Below are 27,911 nucleotides of genomic sequence, written 5' to 3'. Positions count from 1 at the left end.
AAACTAAGTTACATGCCTCAGCCCCATGGGGGTGGGACTCAGGCTTCAGGGGTACAGTAGTTTGGAAAGGTTAAGAACCACTGGTCTAGAGGACAAAGAAAGTAGGCCTGTGGGATTGCATAATTCTTTTGCCAACTCCTGGAGCATGAGTCCAGCCAGGTTGCAGCTACTCTGCAAAGCAGGAGGGATTGAACCCTGGGTCCCAACTTGTCTCATGGTCAAACCCTCCACTACTGTGGGGTCCTGGGACCTTGGGTCTGAGCTCTGGGTTAGCATGATTTGTGTGTAGACAGAAGAGGAATTGGAGTTCAAATCCTGGGTTTACATTGCAATGTAGACGTAGCCCTACAGAACCATTGCCCATAGGCTTGTTTTAATAAGTCAGATTAATGTCTCTGGTAATAAAATGAATAAAAGTATTGTTCATGGGAGGTAATTTTATTTCCCAGAGGTACAAGCCTTAAACACACATTCAGATGCGAGTTCTCCATTCACTAAATATATAATCATAACAAAGAGGTCTGTTCCGATAAGAGGAGGAATGGTAACTGGGAAAGAAAAAGGAAAACTTAGTTGTAGTTTCCTAATGAAAAATTCAGCATATGTAATTGCTGTAATAAAATTTAAAGTTTAACCTTTTGTCCTTTCTTGTCTTGTCATTTATATAGGAGTTTAAAAGAATGCAAAAAAAATTTTCCTCATGCAAAATCATTTATGATATTCAGGCATTTTCTTGCTATTAGTATATTTGTTAAGGCACTTAAAAACAATCTCTGTGCAGAACTATGAGATATATGCAAAAACAGCTCCCAGTCTTTACAGGAAAGAAAACAACACAAAATAATTTACTAAATTACTAATTGTGAAGAGTCTTTTGCTTATGGATTATAGTGACCATTATTAGCAGAGTAATCTGGATTTTAAACTAGAACAGGGCTGAAATATGGGTATGCCTTTTCCATGCTGATTTCTGTTTTAGTTTATCAGTGATTCTGAAAATAAATAAAACTGAAGGGAGATATCGTCACAAAGTCAACCTTCTCAGTTGAAGAACACTGAAGGAGGCAGCAGAGCTACCATAAACAAGGAATGTAGAAACATTTTCCCAGTTAATTTAACTATTTTAAGAAACCAGAATGACTACATCGGATAAAATAATTTAAGATCAGACAATACGTTATCACTGTGGTGTTCTGAAAGGATACCAGCTACTCTAGGTGTTCTGATCTGGATTTGTGAATAATTGAAAGAGGCTACTGCACAAAACTACTTTTAGCCTTTGAGTAGCTTCAGCTGGCATAATGAAAGATCTCTGTAGAGACTTGAAGTAAGCTAGAAAACCTTACTCCCTGTGAATTCTCTATCTCAAGGGCTTTGCATAGGTGATTTATAGTAAATTATGTATACATTATATCAGCAAGGTGAAACTAAATAATGTTATGCTTTGTAATTTGCTTACTTTGTACCCAGAAATCAAAGATGTTAAGTCACCCATATTAAAGTAGATTTAAGAAGCAATATTGAAGTTCTGGAATTTAAAACTTTACCTTAACGTTTGAGAATAACTCCCACAGACAAAATAAAGATTAGTCAGCTATATCAAGAACATGATTATATGTATATTCCAAGGAGCAGACCATGACTTTACCTCACTGGCTTGTGGGGTGAAGGGATAAGGAGTGTTTGTGCTACAGCAGAAGTCCATGCAGGAATTGGTGAGATGTACTCAGGAATGGGACCTCTGCTGTCCTTTTACAGGTGGAGAAGGTATTCCTCTCCACACCAGGCAAGGTAATTTCATTGACAGGAACAGAGCTGAATCACAGCACCCCACTCATTCTGCATCTTTCCTCACAGCAGCACTAGTCTTTTCCAATACCTGCATTCACCATTAAAACTGCATCTGGACTACGAACTCTGGGTAGGAGAAAGAAGAGTCCTTGGGCACGCTTTCTTCTTGTCTAGTTGTATAATGACAACCTCAAATTGGCTCTACAATACTGCAAACTAGATTATGTGTAGTGAGTGTACAGGGATAAGGGGTGTAAACTACATCAGTGGAAAATATATGGTTGCTTCTTTATTATTAATTTGCTATCCATCTGTTTTGGCAAACACTTTCTTTCCAGCTCCCAGAAGAGAGAGATTATTAATTTAATTTCAATTGTTTTATGTAATGGGAGAGATTGCTCATCAATAGAGCTGAGCAAAGATGCCATTGCAAATAAGGTAATCAGTGTATTATCTGGCCATGAATTATCTCTGAGCAGTTTACAATTTTCTTTAAGGTATTTGTTATTCAAAATTAGTCATTGAGGGTTCAGTTGTGATTTTACCACAAGACTGCATTGAAGGACCACAATCTAACTCCTGGGTCCCTGCCTACGCTGGAGGGAAACTACCTTGCACTAGACCTATACCCAGTGTAGCATATGTCTTCCCAGTCCACCAGCATAGCAATAGTAACAGAAACTTTGCCCACTCGCTGACTTCTCCTGTTCACCTGCATGAGGAAGGGGGACAACAGAACAACTCTCTGGTGCCAGCTCTCCTCCTGTCTTTGCAACACACAGTAGGGGTAGTCACCACAGTGGGGTTAAGGAGCTGATAACGTGTTATCATGCCTGATCTCTAGAGGACTTTCTGCTCCAATTGCTGTTATATATTTGATCTGAGTGATCACCATTGCTACCCAGCAAAAAGTATTCCTCATTAGCACAGGCTGTCACCTTCAGCCTAAGACTAACATAGTAATCTTCAACGAACAGACCTCCAACCCCCTCAGAGAGTTGGGGGAGGTTAGGGGACACCACACAGTTGGGATCATTCTCACCATGATATTCCTGATTTGATTATGAGGCTGCTCCTATTTTATGTTCAATTGGATTGTTAGACAAGGCCAGAGCAAAATAGAATTATAAAATTCTTGGCACGGTGTATTGAAGTGTCAACATCTTAAATGGCATAACAGAAGGAAAGTGTGAGATCATCTAATTTATTGTGCAGATATTGAAGGTTGAAGATATTTTTAAAAGCAGTGGGTATGAATAATATAAGTTTGCGCTACTATGGATTGCAACTTGCATGTCATTTTCAGTTGACATGCTTTTTTGCCTTAAATGAAATGCTACAGTTTCTTAAAATGTAGCATTTACTGTAAATTAGTTTGGTTAAAAAAAATTCTATTCAATGGTGGTGTTTTATTGGATTCATCAAACTGTTGTGTTTCTTAAACTAATTGTTTAGTCCAGTGGTCACCAAGCTTTTTTGGTCCACACCCCCCTTACCTGGTCCGCACCTCCTCAGGAGCCAAGGCTGGGGCCAGGAATGGGACCATGGCTGGGGGCCAGGAGCATGATCACAGTTGGGAGCAGGAGTGGAGCTGGGACCTGGCAGCCAAGGCCAGCACTGAACTGGGGGCAGAGGAGGGCTGGGTGGTGCTTTCTCCCTGCCTCATGTAGGAGCTGGCATGGGCCCTGCCGTGCCCCCCGCAAACATTCTTCCATATCACCACAGTTTGGGGACCACTGGTTTAGACTATATCAGAATTAACTTAACTGATCTTGCTATAGACCATAATGTTACAAGTAAATATATGGCATGGATTTTATTTTCACAGCCATAAATCATAATCTTTCCATGAAATTTCAGCAAACAAACTATAAAGACCCTTGATTTTGGTGCTATGTCTTTGAAATCCTGGTCTTTGCTTGTTATTTATAGGTGCTATTTTCTTCTAAAAAAGGATAATAATCAAAATAGTCTATTAAGACTCATTTTACAAACCCATGAAACAATGGGAATATTTACAAAGTTGATTGCCATTTTATTCCCAGAACTACTGGCGTGGGCATCAGAAGACTGTGGTCTAATTTTGGTTGTTGGGTTTAGTGTGTGGGTACTGGGTGGTGTTGGTGGCCTGTGAAATGAAGGAGGTCGGACTAGATGATCTGGGGGTCTTCTTGCCTGAAACTCTAGAACTTTAAAACAAACCCTACCCAATACCTTGGAAATTCATCAAGTATATCATGTACCACTCTTCCTATGGTGACCATCTATTAAACCTAAATTCTGACCTCAGATGTCAATGGAAACAGTAAGTGTGCATCTGACGGCAGATTTCAGCTCAATGTAGTAGGGGTCTTCGTTACTCACAATAGGCTCAGAACACCTATTAACTGAGATAAGCACATGTTCCTTTACCATAAAATTGACCTTGCTTTAGTTTTTTTGTTTTCTATTGGAACTGGTCAGAAATTTTCTGAGGAAACAATGTTGATGAAAAAATTAAAACATATTTGTGAAGATTTTTATATTTTGTTTGTTTGTTTTCCATTTTCCAACCAGCCTTTCTTCCTCTATAGAATGTAAACTACCTCTTTTACATAAAATAGTTTCAAAGTGTAATTAGGGGATAGGGTGGATTAATCCTTAACTTTCCAAGAGCCATGAGTGCTCATACAGCTCACATAAAAACATATTTATTCCTGTTTATTAAACGTCAAACTACTGTACAAAGGAAAGAGCTTTGTCTCACAGTAGCAGAACTCATTTGGGTCAGATCTTCAGTTGACACCAAAAGTACAACATTGATTTATACAAGCTGAGAATCTGTATTGTTTGTTTCTCAGAACCATATTTGCAGTTTTAGTTCTGGAAAAACTCCTATTATTTCACACTGATATAAATCCAAAATTGTGGCATTTCTCAAATACCTCAAATGTATAAATCATGATTCTCATTTACACCAAGGCCTTTTTACACCATTCTGGGAGAGCGAATGCACCTTAAAGTGAGTGCAAGTATAAAATGAATGTGCACCTGCCAGAGTAGTGTAAAGGAATCTTGGTTCAAATGATAATCGGGCCCATTGGTGAGAGAGTATATAAAATCAAGGTGTATATAGACTTATTGTAGTTCAGCCACTACTTTTCAGCTTCCGAGGAATAGTAAGGATTTCCCCACCCCTTCCATTTCCCACTCAGTTTAGTTTCTCTCACCATGTAACAGCACTATACACAGTACATCAATGGGAAGAGTTTTGCTATAGGAGATTGCATCAAGGCCAAATGAGATGACACCAGAACTGGAAGAGCACAGAACAAGTTGTGAATAGCAGGTTCAGTACACATGTGCTCAATAGAAGCCCTAAATGATTTTAGTACAAGTGACGGGCTTTCTTTTTTCTTGCCTCACTTCATATTTTGTGCACAAGCTTTATTTTTTCACCAATAAATCCCGACAGCTTTATATATCAGTATCGAAGGACAATCAATTTCTCCTTAGTCTACAGTATATCACATAGAACTGCTTGTGTGACAGGTAACAATCCAGCTAAACATTGCACATCTGTTCAACCTTTAAACTAGATCTAGGATGTCTGATTGATTTAGGTTTTTTGTTTTTTTTACATGATATGTAAAAAAGTTTTTTCAATAATATTCTTCAAGGTTCTTTCTATGGTATAGTCATAGTGCCCCAAAATGAGGCATTCCAGTGGTGGTGGTGTTTTTATTGCTAAATTTGTTTCATTATCTATAATTCAACAATTTAAGCATAATTTTCTAGCCACACACTCCTCTTAACTACCAACTGAAATATCCCTTCCCCCTATAATCTCCATTCTTTAGTATCTAAATATTATGTCTGAATAAGAAACCCTTAATTTTCTTTTTTATTCCACCTCTGACTTTGTCTAGAGTCCATTTCTTGCAGCATCAGACTTCTTCTTAGCATTATTACTTGAACATCCACTGCAGCAATTGATGTAGCTCAGAATTTAAACATCTAATTAAAACCTTAGCCTGTCATTGATTTTGTTTGATTTCTCTATGCAAAATCTTAATATTTTATCTCTCTGAACTTGATATTACAGACTTTGCATCTATGCTCACACTTTTAAAATGATATTTTAATAAATACTTCACCAAGAATTTTTATCATCCTCTGACCAGTTTCCAGCTCAGACTTCAAAGGTACATTGGATGAACACCCAAATCCACCTTTTATAGCAGCTTCATGGCTGAGATATTTGTTAATATTCTTTAGTAGGGCATCAAATCATGACCTCAGTCTTACGAGATGCTGAGCAGCCTCAATTCACATTAACTGCAACAGGAACTGAGAGAACTCAATACCAATGAGCACCATACAGTCTACGACAGCATATACAATCCACATTTTCTCTCTATCTGCTAAATGGGGGCTAGAGGGACAGACCTCCAGTGCAGGGGAACACAAAGGTGAGTTTTTTGCCACCTTTGAACTTCTCTTTCCTGCTCTAATTGAGCTATGTGCTCCTTGACTTTACCCAAGGATCTCCACCATACACTTGTGTCATATTATCAAAGTGGGAAATAAGCCAACAAAGACAATCCAAGCATAGAGCAATCATCAGAAAGCAAAAAGCTGGAAATCAATACAACAGAAGACAGTGAGATAAAGTGGAATCATTTGACAGTGTATGTTAGAATATTATGGGAATACTCTGTGTACCTATCTCTAGCTATCAGTTATTCCAGATGTTTCAGAGTAAATCTGGGGAGGGGGAGAGCATAAGACTCCCCTTCATTTGTATAATGTTTTACCTTAGATGGAAATCTCTCTAGCCTGAGCTGATAAACACCATAGCCAGAAGCAAGATGTCAAGGTAGCCTTTTCTTTGCCAACTAACGTATGTGTGGATGTATTCTTTGTATATATAGGGCTCATTCTTTAAAATAAATATATATTGTATATTCTGACACACTTACTCTGAAACCCTTTTGATAGGTCTAATGTTGTCATCTTATATAATAGAATATCCCAGAGAAGGCCCAAAGTCCTACAAAGTCCAACAAGGAGAGTGTCCCAAGTAAACTGTGGAAAGAGGATTAAAAAAAGTCGTAGTAACAGGAGTGCTGAACTTTTACTTTTTGTCTCAAAAGAAATGAGTGCCAAATGGATGAGGTCATATAGCGTCATTGGGCAATTGGATTATGAAGCCTGACTGACTGAAGAATTCATTATGTCCTAAACTATATGCATGTCAATTTGTATGTATCCCTGGTTTGTCAGATGCTGTGCTCCACTTGATTCCAATATAAACACTATTAATGTACAGTGAAATGGTTTTCCTAAAGTAGCATGAACATTTAGAAGTCCCTTAGTTAGAATAGCAAGCTGTAAATTTGATGATTTACCATGGTCCCATATTTACCATATTTAATGTAAGGTCCAACAGATGTCTAAATAGAGAACTTACAGGAATCCTACCTAATAACGCTGATCAATACAGTGCTCTTGAAAATTAATTCATATAATAAAAATAATGAGTCATGGAAGCTGTCTATTAAGACAAAATATGTTTTGTATTTAGGGTTCTTATTTCTGAACTCTAGGGTTATTACTTTTAAATGTGTAATAGCTGTAATTTTGTAGCTTGTTCTTGGTATTAATCAGATAAAGTAATACATTTATTTGTCACATTCCCTAAAGGGAAGAGTGGCACAAACTGCATTCTCATTAGTACACCTGTCAGCAGGTCAGCAATTTCAGCTGATATCTGCTCTTCATGAACTGTATTTCATTTGAATCGACTGCAGGTCATCTTATATTGCTAACAAAACTTGGCATAATATAGCAGATTTCCATTCTACAGCAGTTAGTTAAACTTTCAGAGAGGTAATGTAGGAAAACATAGTTGGAGGAGAACTTGTTCTCTGAACTTTATTTCTGTTGCTACGGAAACCACTTGCTCAGTCTGTATAAAATATGCTCAGAGCACATGCCTCATTTGGTGTTTTAGGCATCTCAAGCTGCTGCATCAAAGCATCAGGCAACAAGGAGGGACATGGCTATTAATACAAAGTTCAATCACAAAGTAGAGTGTACCAGATCTGGACCTAATTTATCATTTAATTCCTTTTGCACAAAAGTGGTCCTTTTGCAGCCACTGTAGTTCTGTGAATCATTAAAAGAAAAAGAAAAAGAAAAAGAAAAAAGTGGGTCAGGGGCTGGGAGACTTGAAAGTCAAAGGATGCTTGCTGAGAGCATGAGACATGTTTTTTAGCTGCCCCTCACATTTCCAGTGTTCAGAATGAGAATGGTTTGGAGAGTAAGTGCTATATTTAGCAAAGCATGATCGAAGCATGATTGAAAACAACATGGTGAAGAGCTGCGGAAGCTGAGCTGAAAAACTTGGGGCATAGATGAAAGACCTGAAACTATTGAAAAGTTGGTTTTGTTCAACATCTTCATTAATGATCTGGAGGATAGGTAAAGTGCACCCTCAGCAAGTTTGCAGATGACACTAAGCTGGGGGGAGTGGTAGATACACTGGAAGGCAGGGATAGAATACAGAGTGACTTAGACAAATTAAAGGATTGGGCCAAAAGAAATCTCATGAGGTTCAAAAAGGACAAGTGCAGAGTCCTGCACTTAGGATAGAAGAATCCCATGCTCTGCTACAGACTGGGGACCAACTGGCTAGGCAGCAGTTCAGCAGAAAAGCACCTTGGAGATATGAGTCAACAGTGTGTCCTTGTTGCGGAGAAGACTAATGGCATATTGGGCTGCATTAGTAGGAGCATTGCCAGCAGATGGAGGGAAGTGATTATTCCCCATTATTCAGCACTGGTGAGGCTCATTTGGAGTATTGTGTGCAGTTTGGGCCCCCCACTACAGAAAGGATGTGGACAAATTGGAAAGAGTACAGCGCACGGCATTGAAAATGATTAGGAGGATAGAGCACATGACTTATGAGGAGAGGCTGAGGGAACTAGACTTGCTTAGTCTGCAGAAGAGAAGAATGAGGAGGGATTTGATAGCAATATTTAACTACCTGAAAGGGGGTTCCAAGGAGGATGGGACTAGGCTGTTCTCAGTGGTAGTAGATGACAGAACAAGGAGCATGGTCTCAAGTTGCAATCAGGGAGGTCTGGGTTGGATATTAGGAAAACTTTTTCACTAGGAAGGTGGTGAAGCACTGGAATGGGTGACCTAAGGAGGTGGTAGAATCTCCATCCTTAGTGGTTTTTAAGGTGCGGCTTGACAAAGCCCTGGCTGGGATGGTTCACTTGGGATTAGTCCTGCTTTGAGCAGGGGGTTTGAGTAGATGATCTCCTGAGGTCCCTTCCAACCCTAATCTTCTGTGATTCTATTACTTGTTAAGAAACAGACAGGAGTGGAGGAGCTTCATCGCTGCTGTAAGCGCCAGAGGCATAATGGGGGACTAATTAACTAAACCACTCAGCAAATCCTCAAAAGTTTTAGGTGCCCAGCTCCCATTGAGTTCAATGGAGTTGGGCACCTAAATAACTTTAAGGATCTGGGCAATAGTGCTTAATTTAAAGCATATAAATATTCCCATTAATTTGGGGCAATAGGGGAGGTAAAAAAATGTTTGAATGGGAAAATAGCAAATTAAATAAATTGCGTGCCTCGAAGAAAAACATTTGCAGGGTATTTTACTCTTTTATTAGAGGCAACCTTCAAGAAGTGATGTTAGGAGGATAAGATATTGAACAAATTTGGCCAGTAAAAAGAAGGAAAGGATATAATTTAGCAGAAGAGGCTTTGGCCAGTACCTGCCCTTTGAAATGTTTTTTCAGTTTAAAAGAGGCAGAGAAAAGGGCATATTTTCACAGCAGCAGTAATCACATCATTGGCACATTATGTTCCAATGTGCCGTAAGTGCCAGAGGCATAATGGGGGACTAACAAAACTACTCAGCAAATCCTGAGTAGCTGAGGCAACTGAAAATAGTGATAACTATTCTGCAGTCTGCTGGCATCTTTCAAAATAGGGGACTCCAAAATCTAGATGGAATTACTGGATTACATTTCAAGATTATCTGGATCTGGAATATCTATTTGGAGCAGGGGTAATATGAAACTATTTTTGTATATTTAATTATAAATATCACTCACATTTTTGCAGGAATAGGATCTGCATTTATCATGATGGTTACTGCAAACTTTGCTTTATTGGGAAATGTCAACATATTGTTTGCTGCTGAGATCTCATAGCCTTTAAATTTATTTTTCAGTTAATGAGGACGCTTTCCCCAATAAAAAGTTCAGTTTTTATGTTGATGCCTAAGTAGGACTACAGGTGCCTAACTTTATACATTCCAGCTTGAAAATTTGGGGTAAAATTGTTTGACCTTCTAAAATTCCTCACAAATTTCTTATTCATATATAGGGAGACAAGAGTTAGTAAATTCTAACTCTTCATCTAATCCATCAGTTGCTGCATAAATCCCAATATAATTAATTTTGAAACTGAGAAGTTCCTCCCATCATTATCCATAAAAAATTATTAGACTTTCAGACTTATTTCAAATGTGATAAGCAAGCAAAGCTTCCTTAAAATTCATGTTGTCTGTTCACGTGTGTTTCTCTGGTCATCTCAGGAAATAATATTTGGGACCCTGAAGAGTATATATTTTGGGTAATGCTTTTTCTAGTTACTTCATTGATGACCTTCCACACAGGAAAAAAAAAGAGAAATAATAATCCTTTTTGAGATAATATGTTTTCTAGTTTTATAGATAAGGTAATAAACATGCCTCTTACTAGCTACTTTGGTAGTGATATGATATCCTGGAAGCACAAGATGTATTTAAAAAGTTAATTGATAAAAATGAAGCTGTGTCAAAACAAAAAACAAAAAAAAATGAGCTATGAGCTTCTACTAGTTATTAAAACAGTTGATGACTTCTACTTTGTGCTAGGGCATTTATTCTCAGATTAGTTATGCTGAAAGGCATTACCTACATCAAAATTAAAATCCTGGGATCAAAGTCGTGTATTCAAAAGAGAAACATCGCAAAACTCAGAGGGATAAATTGATAGATGTTTTGGAAAATTAGAAAATATGTTCTCGGGGTCCTGATGCCAAGAAAACCGATATAAATTCTGCATTAAAACAAAGGCTGGGGAGATAACCAGGCTAAGTGATCTGGTTGCTTATAATAACACAGCTATAAATTAGTGGAGTCTGCAGGACTGCAGACAACACCTGCCTCTAGTAAGTTGGAGAAAAGTGACATTAGACTCTTCATCCAAAGGTCTGAAGTCTTTCACAGAAGGGATCCAGAAATTAAAATTTGGGATTGATTAGAAACTAAACAAATAAAAATTGTGGAATACAGTTTTCCTTCATTGATCTATCATGAAGGTACACTACATAAAATGGAAAGCTCTAGCATTGAAGGGTAGGAATCTTATAACAGATGGGAGAAATTTCCCGATAATATCTGCAACTATCAATTAATTATACCTAATGGAGCTATATAAAATAAGACCCATATTATGTAGGGTCCCTTCCTCTCATATTTCTAGGAGACACAATATATACATGTGCCCAGTATGTCTAAAGAATGAAAATCAACAGTATTTGTGTACAGAAGAGTGAGTACAATTGCATGTGTTGATTAAGAAATGTTTACTGACATGCTCTATTTTAAGTGCCATTCACATGCAATTATTTCAGATGTAGTACATTGTTTCATAATTGTAGGATTTTCTTCTCTTATTACATAAAGTACTCAGCCACAGCAGGATAAAACTTCACAACAGAATGTTTTTCCCATTTTCTTTTTTAAAAAGATGGTTGATCTTTTTAATGTTTGGTTGAAGATCATTATGATTTACAAATACACCTATTACAATGTTCTTAAGTCAGAAAGCATAGCAGCTATCAGGATGTTCTTCTTGACTATATTACACTATATTCTTTATCCTTGAATCAAAGTCAGGCATTCATTTTTAGATAATGCTCTTTGGATGAATGGTTTGTTAGCAGTGTAACTTGCATTAGCGGGTGGAAGGATGGTGACCCTATAGTAAAGCGCATTACAAATTCCTTCAACTTTGATGTGAATACTAGTATAATTAATGTAAAAAACCCTGGATATCATCATAACAGATTTACAACAACATCATAACAATGGTAAAACACAGATTCATAGAGCTACCAGTACCAAACCCAAAAGGAGTCCAAATCAGATCACTAGGATACACTTTTCAGCCCAAAACGTGTCTACGCAGTCACGCTTGCTTTCAAGCAGTCCTTCAAGGAGCAGAATGGGAAATCATCACTGACCCATGTTGATCCACTCTCTGAAGCAGACACCTAGCAAAGGGCCTGTGAGACTGAGGGCAGGTGTACACTACTATTTAAATCGATCTAACTTACATTGCTCAGGGCTGTGAAAAAGACACTGCCCTGCACAATGTAAGTTACAACAACCTAAGTGCTGTCCACATTGGCACTATATCAGTGGGAGACACTCTTCCGCCAAAATAGCTTCCACATCTCATGGAGGTGGAGTATTTATTCTGATCGGAGAGCGCTCTCCCATCAGCATACAGCATATTCACCATACACTTGGCAGCTGCAACAATATAGCACTTCTAATGTAGACCTGCCTTTAGAAGCACAAGCCTTTTGAAATATCCCACCTGCAGCTCCCATGCTTCAAATGATGGCATAGACAAATTTAATATGCTAACAAAAGACAACACCACCAACTATCATAATTAGAAGCAGAAAAGCTGAGACGGAAATATATTTAACATTTACTATAGATCAGAATGAATAAAGTACTGCAACAATGTGGTGATGTTGTTATGAAATCCAGATAGCAACAGCAGAAGCCCTTCGGGGTCTAGTTATGCTTTAAGTGAAAATGATAGAAATAAAGTAGCTCAACAAGTGATCTCTAGGTCAGATTGACAGACTACTATTTGTCATTTATCTGGGTCCTATATTATGGGGGAGATTTTCCAAGGCACAAGTGACATTTTAGCATCTATCTTCCATTTGAGTCTTTGAAAATCTCCACCTACATAACCTGCTCCAATAACTTGACAGCAGATTGGCTATACCAGAGACACTTTTTTCTTAATAAGTGATTCCTGAAAATGGAGGTGTTCAAAGCCATACCCCAGTGCTGATGAAATCTAGAAAGAACTTCAAGGATCAACTAATTTGCATCTCACATCCTGATCAGAAGTTTTTATCCAGGATGCCTTTTTTAGCCACACAAGAATTTTCAAGTTATAGTCTCTCCTTGACATGAATATGATGCTGCCAGCTCATGCCAGCACCCTTAGGCTTCAACAGCACATTGAAAAACACATAGCCCATCACCAGTATGGCTCACCTATATGTTAGTGTTGTTAAAATAGGTATTAGGTTTATGAAAAAGTGTTTAGACTTTATAAAATGCTTGTAAATTGCTGGATATGTCACTTATAACAAAACTATCCCATGTTGTAAGTAATATTTATATATTTTCTCTGTAACTGAAAAGGCACCAGTCAGGAGAGAAGCATTACAAAGTGTGAAATGCTAGCCTACCATAAGAGGTGTTATCTTCTGCTTAACAGAAGAAGGCCCATAGACATCAGACACACGATTATAAAACATCAGAGGAGAAAAGACTTTGTTGCTTGCCCTCTCCCACCCCCCCCCCACACCCCCACAAAGAGGAGATGTGCACAACAATTCATTCCATCAGCTTCAACTCTGATAAAAGTTCATTTCAGAAGTGCCAACAAAAGAAAACCCAACAAAGAAAACAACAGAACACCACTGGCTATCACCTACAGTCCCTAGTTAAAATCTTTCCAATACATCATTAAGGATCTACAACCTATCCTAGCAGATGATCCCTCACTTACTCAAGCTGTGGGAGGGAGACCTAGCCTTGCTTACAGACAGCCCCTTAACCTGAAGCAAATACTCACCAGCAGCCGTACACCATATAAGAGGACCAATCCAGGAACCTACCCCTGCAACAAGCCCCATTGCCAGCTCTGCCCACACATCGACTCTAGTGACACTATCACTGGTCCTAACCACATCAGCCACACCATAAGGGGCTCATTCACCTGCACATCTACTAATGTAACATGCCATCATGTGCCCCTCTGCCATGTACATTGGATAAACTGGATTGTCACTATGCAAAAGAATAAATGGACACAAATCAGACATAAAAAATAGAAACATCCATAAACCAGTGGGAGAACACTTCAATCTCCCAGGACACTCTGTCACTGACTTGAAAGTTGCCATACTTCTACAAAAAAACTGCAAAAACAGACTTCAAAGAGAAACTGCTGAGCTAGAAATCATCTTCAAATTTGACACAATCAAACTGGGTCTGAATCGGGACTTGGAATGGTTATCTCATTACAAGAAGTAATTGTCACTGTTCACACATTCTCACCTCCTAATCAATGGTTGTGAATACGCCTCAACTATTCTAACTGAATGGACTTTGCTTTTATCTACCTTTACCATTGTTGTTACTTACCCTTGGATATGTATATATATATATACACACCTCCTATCTGATTTCCATTCCTTACATCTGACAAAGTGGGTTACATCCCACGAAAGCTTATGCCTGCAGAAATTAAATTTGTTAGTCTTTAAAGTGCTACAGGATTCTCGTCATTTCAAACAGGTGATTAAGAGAAAGCAGAAAGCCTACAGGATGGCAGACAGATGGATCAGAAAGAAAAGCTACCTCTTGGAGGTCAAAAAGTGCAGGGGAAAAGTAAATGGCCAAAATCCAATCAGAGTTGGACCTTGTAGTAAAAGGTTCTATAGCCATATAAATAAAAAGAAAAACATGGAAAGAAGAAGTGGGACTACTAAACACTGAGAATGGGGTGGAGATTAAATATAATCTATGCATGGTCCAACACCAAAATTAATAATTTGCCTCCATTTTTAATGAAGGTAATGAGGAGTTTGGAAGGGTGGCTAATGGAAATGAAGATATGGAAGTAGAAATTACCACATTTGAGGTGAATGTCTCTTTTCAATCTTTAGGGTTGATCTTTCAAATGCTTGCTGCCTTTAAATTAATGGGAGTTTCTCACATGTAAATGGGATATTTGGGGGCACAGTTTGTTTTTAAGTGACATATTTCTTTCTTGAGAAAACCATATTTTCATTGTGTCACATACAACTAGAAATACTTTACCCCCTCTTCTGAATGATCTAATTGATGACTGGATGATGGATTTTTTTTGTGGCTGACATGTTCTGCTTGCATTGGTCCCCCTTAAAATAGTTTTTATTTTCTATTTTCATGCTTGCTAAATCCTGACTATTCCACTAGGATTACATTATATTGTCTGTCAGTATACTATGGGCTGCAATGTAAGAGAAACATTTTTTTTTTCTCCAGTTATTAAACATAGCTGAGACTAAATAAAGTTATCCAGAGACAGTGGATAGGGCCAAATCCCCGGCTCGTGTAAACTGGAGTTAATGCACTGATGAGCTGAGGTCTTATTTCAATGGAGCTTTGTCAGTTTACATTTGGTGATCATCAGGTCCATATTTGCTACCAATATGCATACTGCTCAAGAGAAACACATGCTCCCACACAATTACAACCATAAATGTCTATGCATGTACATAAAAAGGCTGTATTTACCTTTTGTACAGCACATCTCTCATCCTTCTTCTCCATTTTACTCATGTTTGCCACAGCTGGACTCTTAAAGTCTTAAGACGTAGGACTCTTAAGAGTGGTTTTGTGCTATATGCAATTGCAAATCTTAGTACAACACAGGTAAGGGTGGAATGGTTTCATACTCATATCACCAGTATTGAAAAGGAAACTTACCTATAAGACACTCTACCATTGAGGCCCACATTTGTAAAACCCTGCACCTTCGCAGTGAATAAGATGCCTAAAGGGCACACAGGAACATTTGTTTTTAATATGCAAAAACAACACTCACATTTGTGCATGCATGTTAATTGTATATTATAGGTGTTTAGGATTGTGAGATGTGATCTCTCAAATGAAACTTGTTGGCTTTGGTTCACTGACTGTGCAGTTCTAATGCAGATGCTACTAGTAAAACACCTGCTGTTACCTTTGCAACATCTGCCTCTGCCTTTCAGCAACCAATGTAGATTGTGCATCATAGTGAGATCTCAAGTGATTTCCGGAAGAAATCTGCATGCATAATTGCTATTTTCAAATCTACATGAATAATGGCTATTTTCATTTTACAAGTATTTATGAGGAAGGGATTAGTTAAATATTTGCAAATATGAGAGAGCCCCCTCCCGCATCTGATCCAGGCTAGTATGTGACTATTCGCACCAACGAAGAGTTTTCACTACGAGCATGGAAAATGTCACTATAGCAAAATTAAAAATTCACTTCTGTCATGTAGTGCTGATGAACCCTATGATGACACCCGTATTCACACCAGTAAGCACTTACTATCTGTCTTACTTAGATGTCCCCCCATTTCTGTTTTATCTAACCACTTCACCAACTTCTAATGTATTATCACATTGAGGTAGGGAAGTTTTGTTATTTTCATTGTACATAGAGGGAAATGAAACACACAGAGACTAAGGATTTACCTATGCTAATAGCAATGGGCCTGATTTCCCCTCTGAACATTGATATAGAATGAGTATAAATAGCAGTGTAGCTGCAATACTGCTGGTAGTGGCTGCACAGGCATGACTGAGTCACATCAAGTACAAACCCACCTGAAATGCTGGGTATGTATTGGACACAGCTCAGCCATACCTCTGCTATCACTACCAATTCTATTTATTTATTTACACTCACACTAGCTTGATGGGAGCAGGGGGAAATCAGCCTCTTAGCCTGTAGTTTACCATCGCCTAAGAATCAGATTTTAGGACTGAGATGCCTAACTACCATTAAAACTCTGGCCTTAAGTGACTTGACCAAGGTCATGAAGATGATATACGATGAAGCAGGGAACTGAAAACATTACAGCTTTCTAACCTCTGGACCATCCTTTCAACAGGAATGTCATTGAAGTCAGTGGGACTACTTGTATGAATAAGGGCTCACCAATAAAAGTAATGCTTTCATAATCAGGCCAAAGTTTGTTTTTTGTAATTAATTGTATTTATTATTCAACTAATTTGGGCATTTTTCAATCAAGCAGTCTTACATTATAAGTTATGTCTTTTGATGGGGACATGCCGAGGATGTCACCAAGTCATCCACTTTTAATACATTAGAGTTGTAGGACACTGACCACTAAGAAAATAAACAGTCAGTTGACTCTAGACAAAAGTACCAAAGGCCAAATTCATCCCTGGCATAACGGTATGTGGGACCCACTTCAAATTAACTGGAAAGGAGGCTGCTTCAGACAATTAATCACTTGTCCCACGGTTTTTAAACTGTTATGAGATCCACAGACACAGAAGACTTTATTCTGATCCCACACTTGCCAATGTACACAGTGAGTAACTCCACTTAGGTCAGTGGAATTCTGCTGTTGTAAAACCTGTTTAAGTGATGTTAGAATCAGGCTCACATAGATCAGAAATGCCTTTTATACCCCAACAGAAGAGAAGATAAAGGCAAATATGTATATTAAAAGGTTAGGTAAAGTTTGCTTCAATATTCCATTTTGCAGTATATCTAGGTTTTGTAGATTAATGTAGTTACAATTCAGATCTCAGTTTCCCGGGAATTATTTTAAAGTGTGGTATTTATGATCACTGAAAGGAAACCGTCCATTTATTATAGTCAGTCAATTTCAACAGGTGAAGGAAAAAGCAAAGGGTCAGACCTCACAAAAGCAGCCATACATTCATAGACAGAAGGTGGGTGAGAACTCAGAATATCAGTATAGGGCAAGTGTGTCAAAAGAAGGGAGCTTCTGCAGGTAGCACAAACAATGTTGCTCAGAATAATTTAGTAAGGTAAGTTTTCCTGTTTTCTCATAGTTGTAATCTTTGTTGTTGCACAGGACTTTTGTTTCTCTTGTCTTTCAGAATGAGGTCAAATTTTTTCTTACTGGCCTCAAAATATCATTTATTAATGGAAGCTAGAAGGCGACCTGAGATGTTCATGTTTGTTTCCAGATGCTCAGAAAAAAATCTGATGCCATCTGGAAGCCAAGTGAAAGATCTTGAACTCAAGTACATTCATGTAACAATTTCAAATAGAAATTATTTTCAGTTAAGTGTCTTTTCCTGAGCAAAATGGCAGGTTTTTAGCCTTCAAAACCAAGTGAAAAATGAAAGGAGAGACATGCAAATATTTCTCCAGAATTTTCCTTTTCCCTTTACACTATTTATGACAGCTATGTTTACAGCTAGATTGTTTCTTAGTAGGGCTAGTAAAAAAAATTCAAACTAAACATTTTCCCATCAGAAAATTTAATTTTATTGAAATAAAAGTTTTCAGTGGGAAAAGATGTTTTATAAACTCAAAATAAAGTGTTTCATTCCTTTGTCTAGGCTGCAACAATGCCTCATGGGACCTGTTCCAGGTATCTCATACAAACATTATTCCTTCTCCCTGCCTGGATTATAGCTCTCCTTTGATGCACACCATGGTTTTTTTTCTGTGGCTGAGCCATTTTGTGGTGACTTCTAAGGTCATTAGGCACCATAACTTCTCATCCATAGGACAGACCTCAAGTGCCTCATTGGAGATATACTCCAGATGGAGAATAGAGAAGGAGGGACTCAAAACTATTGCTCCTATGAGGCTCTGTGGCAGCTCATGAGGATGCAGAGATTAATGTTGACCTAACCCAAAACAACAAGCTTTTAAATCCAGCAATGTAGAGTTTAGTTTTGCCTGAAGATATTGAAACAAAACTCTTTTCATTTCCAAACTGAAGTTTTTTGGAACTTTTTGTTCCACAAAGTTATTTCAACTAGTTTTAATCCTACTTCATGATTAAAACTAATATAAAAATATTGTATTTTCACATGGGATGAAAATTCTTTTTTGATCATCTCTGATTTTTTAGAAATATATAAATTGCCATAATGGATGAGACCCATGGTCCCTCTAGTCTAGTATCCTGTCTGACAGTGCCCAGCATCAGATGCTTCAGAGAAATATGCAATAAATCCCACACATCAACAGATGTTGGATAATCTGCTCCCATACAAAGTTATCCTCCTTATCCCTATAAGTTAGAGAGTGGTTTAAGCTTGAAGCATGAGGGTTTAGATCACTTCCTATTCTCTCTCTTTTTTTTAAGCAATAACCATTATAACTCCACTTGTGTGTTTGTCATATAAATGACATCACATATACAGATGTGTGTGTGTACGCAATCTAAAGCTAGACTGAAACCTCTCTCCACGTCCGGCCCTATGTCGTGGTTCATTTTATCCACACTACATGTACTAAGAGTGGCGATAGAGGAACCTCAAAAGATTTGATGTTCAGTTCAGATAAGAAATTTGGATGCTTGTCTGAACTTTTCCAAGTGATTCAAGCTTCATGAGTTTGTAATATTGTACTTGGAAACTCACAAGGACATGTTCTCACACAGGATATGCAGTCCTCCTGGTTTTTAATCAAGTTAGCAAGTTAGTGAGAAGAGACTTTCCTGTGATAACTCTGGAAACAGAAATCTAGTTTTGGCTAGAATATGAGGTGAAGGTGCTGGTAAAAACAATTTTAAAAATCCCTAGTAAATGTTTGGCTTTGGTTCATTTCTAGTTTTGGAAGAAGGCTCATTTGGCTTTATCTGAGCTGACTCGCCCATCCATATAATAAAGTACAAAAATGACTATATTAATCTAGAGGGACATCTGAGAAAATAGCCTTTTATGTCACTCATCTGGTCTTGACCCAAAACCTCATTTTAATCAAACAAATTTTGAAAGGAAATATACTGCACAAAGATAACAAGTGGGCTCTTCAAAGCCTAACACCATTTACATTCCCTGTAACATCAGACTGTATGAGACTACATTAACAAAAGGCCATGTGACAGTTTCTAATTAGACTGCTTTTAAAAAGCCAACATAAATATTCATTTTAAGGGTTTCTGTAGACAAAGGGGAAATTGCATTAATAAACCAATAGATAGATGCAGAGACACTGAGGCAGCCTGACTTGCAGTACTAGCAAATTCATCACCGACCCACTGATTGGAAGGGGTTATACAGGACTTTCATTACTTGAAATTTTGCTCTTGGGCAAAATTCCATGCCCAGTTACATGTGTGCAACCCCCATGAACTCAGAGTGGTTATATGCATGTAATTGCAACCCCAGTTTGATCCACTGAGTCCAATCCTCAAGCTGTGCTGGGCACAGAAACCAAAAAGAGGGAGGTAGAAGCTTCCTCTATGTCTTCCCCTCCTTTCCAATTCTGGGCCTACCCATGGGCCAGTCTGCCCTGTGGTACAACTTAACACAGCCACAGTTTGTCCTTATTGAGGGGAAATGGTAGGATTGTAACCGCAAAAACTAGTGAAAAAAAATTCAAGTTGAGCCTTTGAAAAGTTTCTCTAGAAATGACAGTTCCCCATCACTCCCCCACAAACCTATCTCTTCCCCTGCCCTACCACGAGCAGGGGGAATCCCTACATGGCATATTCTGGAAGAGGGTCATTAACATAACAGCCACCTGCAGAGATGTCCAGATGAATCCAATAATTAAAGCCTATTTCCAACACAAACTGACCAGTTCTACTGAGAAACTGGTGTCCATAATCGCTTCAGTGCACCAAGCAGCAAGAAACAGATTTCAAAGAAAACTACTATCTCACTGCTGATGGTCTTGGCATACCATCCGTGAAAGCATCCATATGGCATTGTATATATGATCTGTTTAACAAAGGTATTAGCTAGCACATGTTAATTAACAAGCTTTCAAACACTACTTACCAACACTAGGTAGACAAAGTGATGTTTAAAACATATGAGTGGGACATGGTCCGTGCCAAGTGGTGTTCGAAAGTGTGTTAATACATGAACAGATTGGCTAAAATGTTTGCAAAATATAAATAGTTTTTCCAGGCTTAATAAGGTCTGGGACACTTAGACTGTACTGAAAAAGGAAATATATTCACAGCAAGAACACATACAACAGGTGAAACTATTATTGTTAAATTCCATGTAAAGGGTGTAATCTCCAGCTGTGTGCCGAGTCCTAGAAATCCAGTCACCCCCCTTAGCAATAATAGGAATTGTGATGCTCAGAGTCTCATGCATCAATTTGGTAACAGATTTTCATTTGTGAAGTCACAGTTAATCAACGTATTTCTTAAAATTAATTAGTTTTTACATTTAAGATATCTAACATAATATAAAGATTACATGGGGATATTTTTGTATTTCACCGAAGTGTTTTAGAAGTTTCCTATTAGTTACCTTGGAGATGGGGCTCTTTTTAGAGTCAGTGTCACACACAGCAGCACACAATCACATATTGTTCTGCATAGATTGGTGTAGCTGACATTTTCTCCAGGAAGAGCTCTGCAAAGGAACAAAGAAAGAATGTTTGTTATTCACACAGTAGGAGCTTGAACAGAACTGAGCACCCCACATTCATAGACTTTAAGGTCAAAAGGGACCTATATGATCATCTAGTCTGACCTCCTGCACAATGCAGGCCACAGAACCTCACCCACCCACACCTGTAATAGACCCCTAACCTATGGCTGAGTTAGTGAAGTCCTCAAATCATGGTTTAAAGACTTCAAGATGCAGAGAATCACCAGCAAGTGAGCTGTGCCTCATGCTACAGAGGAAGGCAAAAAACCACAGGGCTTCTGCCTTTATTAGATCATGTGATACACAAGCTAGTGTAGAATTATGCTTTTTCTTCGTTTTTTCACTCTTAACTCTCTCATCTGTTTTCTTACAAACTAAGGGCTTAGGTTATAGTTTTAATCACCAGGCCTGAGTAAACAGTGACACATTGCTACATGGGCCCAGCAGCAGCCCAGAGAGGGAGCTACGCCTGTGAGAGGGGACACTGCTCCAAGAGCAAAGTAATCTGCTCCTGGCCTATAAAAGCAGTTGATTTCTACACAGTGCACTTTGGCCAGCAAATGAGGGGTGCAGTTAAGGTACCTCTCCCACCTGCTCCATGGAGCAAGGAAGCGGTCACAGCCCATGTAACAATACAAGGGGATTGTAGTCTACGGATGGAATTCACTAGGGAGGATTTAGGCTATGCAACACTCATTGTTGCAGCCTGTATCTTTTAGACATATTAAGTACACAGACGTTTAGACGTGTTAAGTACACAGGCTGTACATAAAATGCACAGTGAAAGTCAATCCCCAGCACTCAGTTGGGAGCTGCCTAAACTAACCAATAGGAAAAAACTGAATAGGGGTGTGGCTGAAGCCCACACCTCAAGAAAATGAGGCACCTAACTCGAGACAGAAGGAAATGCCTTCTTTCACTTGGGAGTCACAGTCATGAACATTCTCCTGGAGTCAGGCATCTGAGACAGGTCACCGGTCCTTCCCCACTACTAGAAAAAACTGAGGAGGTGCCGCCACACCTTCTATCCTTTAGGTAAGTGGTTAGAGCACTCATCCAGGATGTGGAGGGACTCAGGTATGACATTCACACTGCCAAATGTGGAGCTGGGAGACTGGAACCTTGGACTCCCTCCTTTGGCATGTTACCCAACCACTCTGTGTGACAGACTCGCTTACTCATGCTCTCTGACCCCTTGAATAATTATTTATAAAAAGTGGAATAGCTTCGACAGGAGAGCGACTGAGTGCTCCAACCACTGGGCTAAAGGTTAGGGGGGCACCTTATCTTTTATATGGGGTTAGGTGTACTCCGAGCACACCTATCAGATTGGTCCCCACAGGCATGAGTTAGCTGCAGGATGTTGTAGGATGTAGGTGGCTTTGTGCATAGCCATCTGCTGAAATTTAGGCATCTTTAGGACTTTAACAGTGGATGCTTAAGTGCCAAGGGACTTTAGGCAGCTGCTGATCAGAGGTGATGTGAATACCAGTTTGCTTAAGTGTTGAGCAAAGGTGCCTAATGCTACTTCATGCATCTACATTCCCTTTTCAGCACCATGTAAACAGCCCTAAGCTAGGGAGGACAATGGTGGGAGTTCCTAAGGGCAGGGAGCATTGTCTCTGTTTGGTGAGGCACCTAGCGCATTTACTGGTACTGATAGAAATAATGAAAATACTGAATAATCTGTGCCAACTGATCCTTGTAGCGTTTGTGCACAAAATGGAGAAGCTGGCTGTCCTGCTCCCCCTCCCCGAACCTTTTATGCCCAGAAGCTAACTGCAATCTAGGTCTCAGTCTCTGATACAATTGCATTTACCAGATGGCCAGTAGATTTTTTTTTTTTAAATAATTAAAAATTTTGAGATTAAACAATTTATGGGGGGGTTGATTTTTATGCTTGTAAAGCCCCCAATCAGAGGGCTATGTTCTAGCTGGTTCAGTGGTTGAAAGGCTAAGTTTTCCTCCCACCCCTGCCAAACCAGAACATTCAATGTCAATATTCAAATATTTTTACTGACATTCTATCATTTTTCCAAGACATTTTCAATTTTCAAGCTTAAAAAGGCGAAAGGGAGCAGATAACATCTTAAATAACATTTATACAGTCTCCAAATAATTTAGGATTTCAAAGTCGCAGTAAATTCAGGCATCTGTCTACAGCCAGATATGTCAGCATTTTACAGACTCCAGATATAGTTATCAGATATAACCAGGCATCTACAAGATTAGAACCTCGTTACCAAAAGTGTAAAGTGTGAAGGCACAAGGATAGATTATATAGATGAAGGTGCCCAAGAAGGTTTTGAAGTTAAAGATATTAGCCTATGAATGCTTAAAAATAGGAAAGCATTTTTGTAACGGTTTTACTAAAACTGCTACATGAATTAAGGCTTAGTTTACTTTCCACCAAGAGAAAAAAAAATCAGTATATTAGTCAGTGATGTAATCGTATGAAAATCCATGTATTCCTCTATTGGTGCTGGGCTGCCCAGTCCTCCACTGGAGCATATTGGCCTTTTTGTGGAGTTAAAAACTCCTATGGGTACATGATGGATATCTTTCACTGCCAATTTAAAACTTCGGTTATATTCCTGTAACAGCCTGCCTCTGAATAGTTATACATTTATGAGCCCTTATTCATTTTTAATCATTTTAAACAGCAAGAGTAGCAACACATATTGCTTCAAATTCATGTTACAACAGCAGTTGCTTGATGAAAGTAGACTAGAAAGGTTATGGAACCAATGCCTCCATAGTCAGCAACCACTAAATGAGTGGCCTTTGCTTCTCTAAAACTTGTACAATCTGGCACCTACATGTCATAAAGGCTTCACTGAACACTGGGGATGGTTAAAAAAAAAATAAAAAATCTCAGGGACTTTTTGGTAGGCCTGCACTATACAAGACTGAAATATACTTGCATAGTTAGCACTGCCTGAATGAGTGGCTCTCTATAAAGCTTTTTAGTTTGACATAAGTATTATGCCACAAGGCTCAACTGAACTCAGTTGAAGAAACAAATCAACAGGAAGTTTAATAGTGCTGCACTGTAAAGTTATCTTGCTGGTCCAGGAGCATTTAGTAAATAGGAAACATTCCAACAGGAATTAGGAGTGCTCTCTGTTTCAAGTGAATCAGGAAATTCATTCCTCACAGAAGGGCTTTACACATCAGTTCTATACCTCCTGGAATGCTCATGCCTTATTCTCACGGTGAGCTTGCGTCGCCGTGCTTCTTACCAACTCACTAATCCTTTTTAATCAGTGTCCCTCTTTAAACATGGAGTTTTAGAAGTGCAGTATATATTTAGCTGCTTAAATATTTTTAAATCTGTTATTTCAAATGCAAATAGCTAAGTGCATCATGAGCAGAATGCTGAATTCTGAACACAGATCTGTCACCACACCCCTTTCAGTATTAAACAGCTCTTGTGATTTACAACTGTAGCTTGATGCCAATGATTCCAGTTGCCTAAATCAAGAATTTTTAGGGGATCTTGAGTACTCCTGTATAATTTATTGAGATCTCAGCTCAGTTGTTCCTGCAGCTCAAGTGATAAGGCAGTTTATGACTGTTGATTAAGGCCATCACAAACATATCTAACATTCTCAAAGCTAACATAACCAATGTTTTCATATAATTCCTTCCTCTTACAGAGTGTATTATAGAGAAAGTTGGACAGTCTGTTGGAACTGTTCCCTTCAGCGCTCTTATATAGTCACAAGCATTCCAGCTGACTGACCACACTCTAAACTGCCTCTAAAATTGACTGTTTCTAAGTATGAAAGCAGTTCAACATGTACCAGTTTGCTTATAGGCCCTGAATCCGATTTCACAATTAAACTACAGCTATTCAAGAATAGGATTGTAATTAAACACTCAGACCGATATTTTCACACTTGGCATCCTAAACTTTCTTGAAAGCTTCTATCTCTCACCAACATCTCCAATAAGAGATATTATGTAATCCCCCTTGTCTTTCTCATTCTAAATGTAGGCATCCATCTATACGCTATTATTTGTACAAGGTCTGAGTACCCACAGTTATGAGTAAAATAGCCATATCTGAATGCACAGGCACCAGGCCATACATTTAAGTGCCCAGATACAAACAGTCAAGTTGGAAAATTTGGCTAGAGTCCTTCAACAAACAGAATATCCACAATTGTGGGCATTAGTGTATTACATGGTTTCACCTTGCATTGATTTATCTTGTGTCCTTCATGGCAACTCCACACATTTTATGATTAATTGTCCCCTCATGTCATTAAACTATTCTGCCTGACACTGTTAACTTAATAGTAAATCAACTCTGTGCATTTCTAAAAGGATCTAAAGATAATCCCAGTTGAAAGGACAGTCTATTTCACTGTCCAGTGTCCCAGTAATACTGGTGATCCTGAAAGAATGCTTTATCATCAAGTCTCCCTTAAAAACCACACAAGTTCATGTTTGGATCATTTTTCTCAACAATCCAAGAGATAAGTTTCCATAAATACACATTCTAAACACCCCTTTTGATTATAGTGGAGAGTTTATTGGCATTTTAGTCTTGAAACTGGACTATTCTACAACAAATATACTGAGTTACAGGTGAACAGGTTTACTGAAGTCTTTCTCTACTTTTTCCATGATTTCATATCTCACTTGCTCATAAAAAATACTTTTTTTTTTTTTTTTTTTTAAGGACACACAAATCAGTGATGTATTCTAAAATCTGAAGTGCACACAACAATGCTGTGTATCAAAGACAATATATTTATTCAGTTTTTTTTTTTTTTTTTGTAAAGGGAAGAGTACATTCATACATCTACTATTTACAGTATCCTTTGTGTTGCAACTGCTAATTTAATGGAAATTCAATTTTGTTTCCAGGCAACAAATCCAAATTGCCTAGGTAAGTTTTAGAAAACTCCACAGCCCTGTTTTGATTCAGCTCCTAACAAGTTGACAGCTAGGCAACAGCACAGCAATGTGTGAACCTTTTCATTGGATGTTAGTTTGATTTTCACATTGTCATTGCATCTGGACCTCACCATGTGTATATCCCTGATAAGCATGCTCCCTCCTTTTCAGAAGTCCACACTGCTGACCTTGCATTCGTTGCAACAGAAAGGGCACTGCTGTCTGGAACAGATTAATATGAGCTCTGATAGCGTTGGTTTTGATTAGGGTCCTAAGGTTAGAAAAATGTAATTTGTACCCCACAAGGTGCCATAGTATGAACAGTGACAGCAATTAATCCTTCATCTGCTGATGACAGTGATAAAATACCTGCTGCTGTCTCTAATAACTTTATTCATGTTTCAAAAGGAAAATTTACATTCTCCATGAGTGCAAAAGAAAAAAAAGTTAAAACTTTCAGGTTGATGAAAAGTGTAATCTTTGAAGTTAATGATTGTTTAACAAATCCATTTATTGAGACATCTTTCAATAGAATCATAGAGTTTCTCATTCACAGTATTAAAAAGAAAATCAGACTTCCAATAGAAGTTGACTAACTACAGGGTGTAGGATTTTTTTTTTTTTTTTTTTTTTTTTTTTTTTTGAGTGGTGAGGGAGGAGAAACTTAATTAAAAAGCAGGATGAAAAATACAAAAGTGCCTGAGGTGAGACTTCAGCATCTAGTATCAATATGTTACTCATGTGATTAAGAAAAGAAAAGATAAAAAGATAATTAAGATCTAATCCTTAATAAATCTAAAATACAAGTGCAGCATCTATGACAGGCTCTTACAGTCTCACTGTTCAAAAATGAACTGCCATACAGTACATTATATTCAGACTGATGTTAGCTCTCCCATTTTTCCAGGTCTCCAAAAATCCAGAATAGAGTTTAAATTTCACTATTCTTAAAAAAAGTGCATCTGAAAACTCAGATCAGATTTACCTTCGTGAAAAAATTAGCATGCTAGGTTTCCTCTAATGTAATCATACTCCATATCTACCTCAGTTTTTATGGCTCCTTTATAAACAATTGCCATCACTAAAGTTTCTTCTTCACATACTATACTAGAATCTCTCTGGTAACTAATGAACTGCTTTGAGGAATTTAGTTCACAATGCTTTGGGGATGTACTTGACTAAAGATGGTGATAGCAGTTGATTCGCTAATTAAGAAGCAAATACTACTCTCATTTAAGTCACTAGTATTAGATATGTTCCTGTATGAAGAGTAGCCAAGTGTTTTGAGTCAGAATAGCCTTTTGTAACAGGCCCAGCCCCCTCCCAAGCACCTTTTCATGGCCAGAGATCACTCTAGAGCACCCTGCCTTTGTTTCTCTCCTCCCCTTTCAGGGCTCTTTAAGACATCACTGTTCACATATAATTTAAACAAATCCCCCTCTTTGGGTTCATTTTATTCTTGTACCCTTTGGCTCTCTAGGCTTCAAACCCAGTCTAGCATCTCCCTTCTGGTTAATCCAAAACAATCCAAAACACAAGCTTACAACCTTCATTACAGCTGGCCTTTATAGTCCCTCACCTGCTTAAAGAGGATCTATCTCACATCTCCCTGTCTGGAGAGTTTTCTCCCACTTTCAACTGCTTCTTCAGCTTTTCCCCTGCACCTTAGGGCTCTGCAGAAATCTTCTTACTCCCTGTAGCCTCTTCAAACATAGCTACAATATCCT

The 27,911-nt window shown here is 38.3% G+C and overlaps 1 long non-coding RNA gene across 1 annotated transcript; it reads right to left on the bottom strand.

Annotated features, from left to right (window-relative positions):
- Positions 1-417: 417 nt before the first annotated feature.
- On the bottom strand, positions 418-27,911 carry LOC137166781 (uncharacterized). The gene is made up of 4 exons (XR_010923814.1): positions 27,764-27,911; positions 21,154-21,258; positions 15,638-15,704; positions 418-548 (listed from the first exon to the last, which is right to left on the bottom strand). It is a non-coding gene; the product is annotated as an uncharacterized lncRNA (long non-coding RNA).

This window comes from Emydura macquarii, unplaced genomic scaffold, assembly GCF_026122565.2.
Source record: "Emydura macquarii macquarii isolate MOO-44397 ecotype Brisbane River unplaced genomic scaffold, CSIRO-AGI_Emac_v2 contig_2897, whole genome shotgun sequence".
NCBI lineage: Eukaryota > Metazoa > Chordata > Testudines > Chelidae > Emydura > Emydura macquarii.
This window is presented reverse-complemented; position numbering and strand designations above follow the sequence as displayed.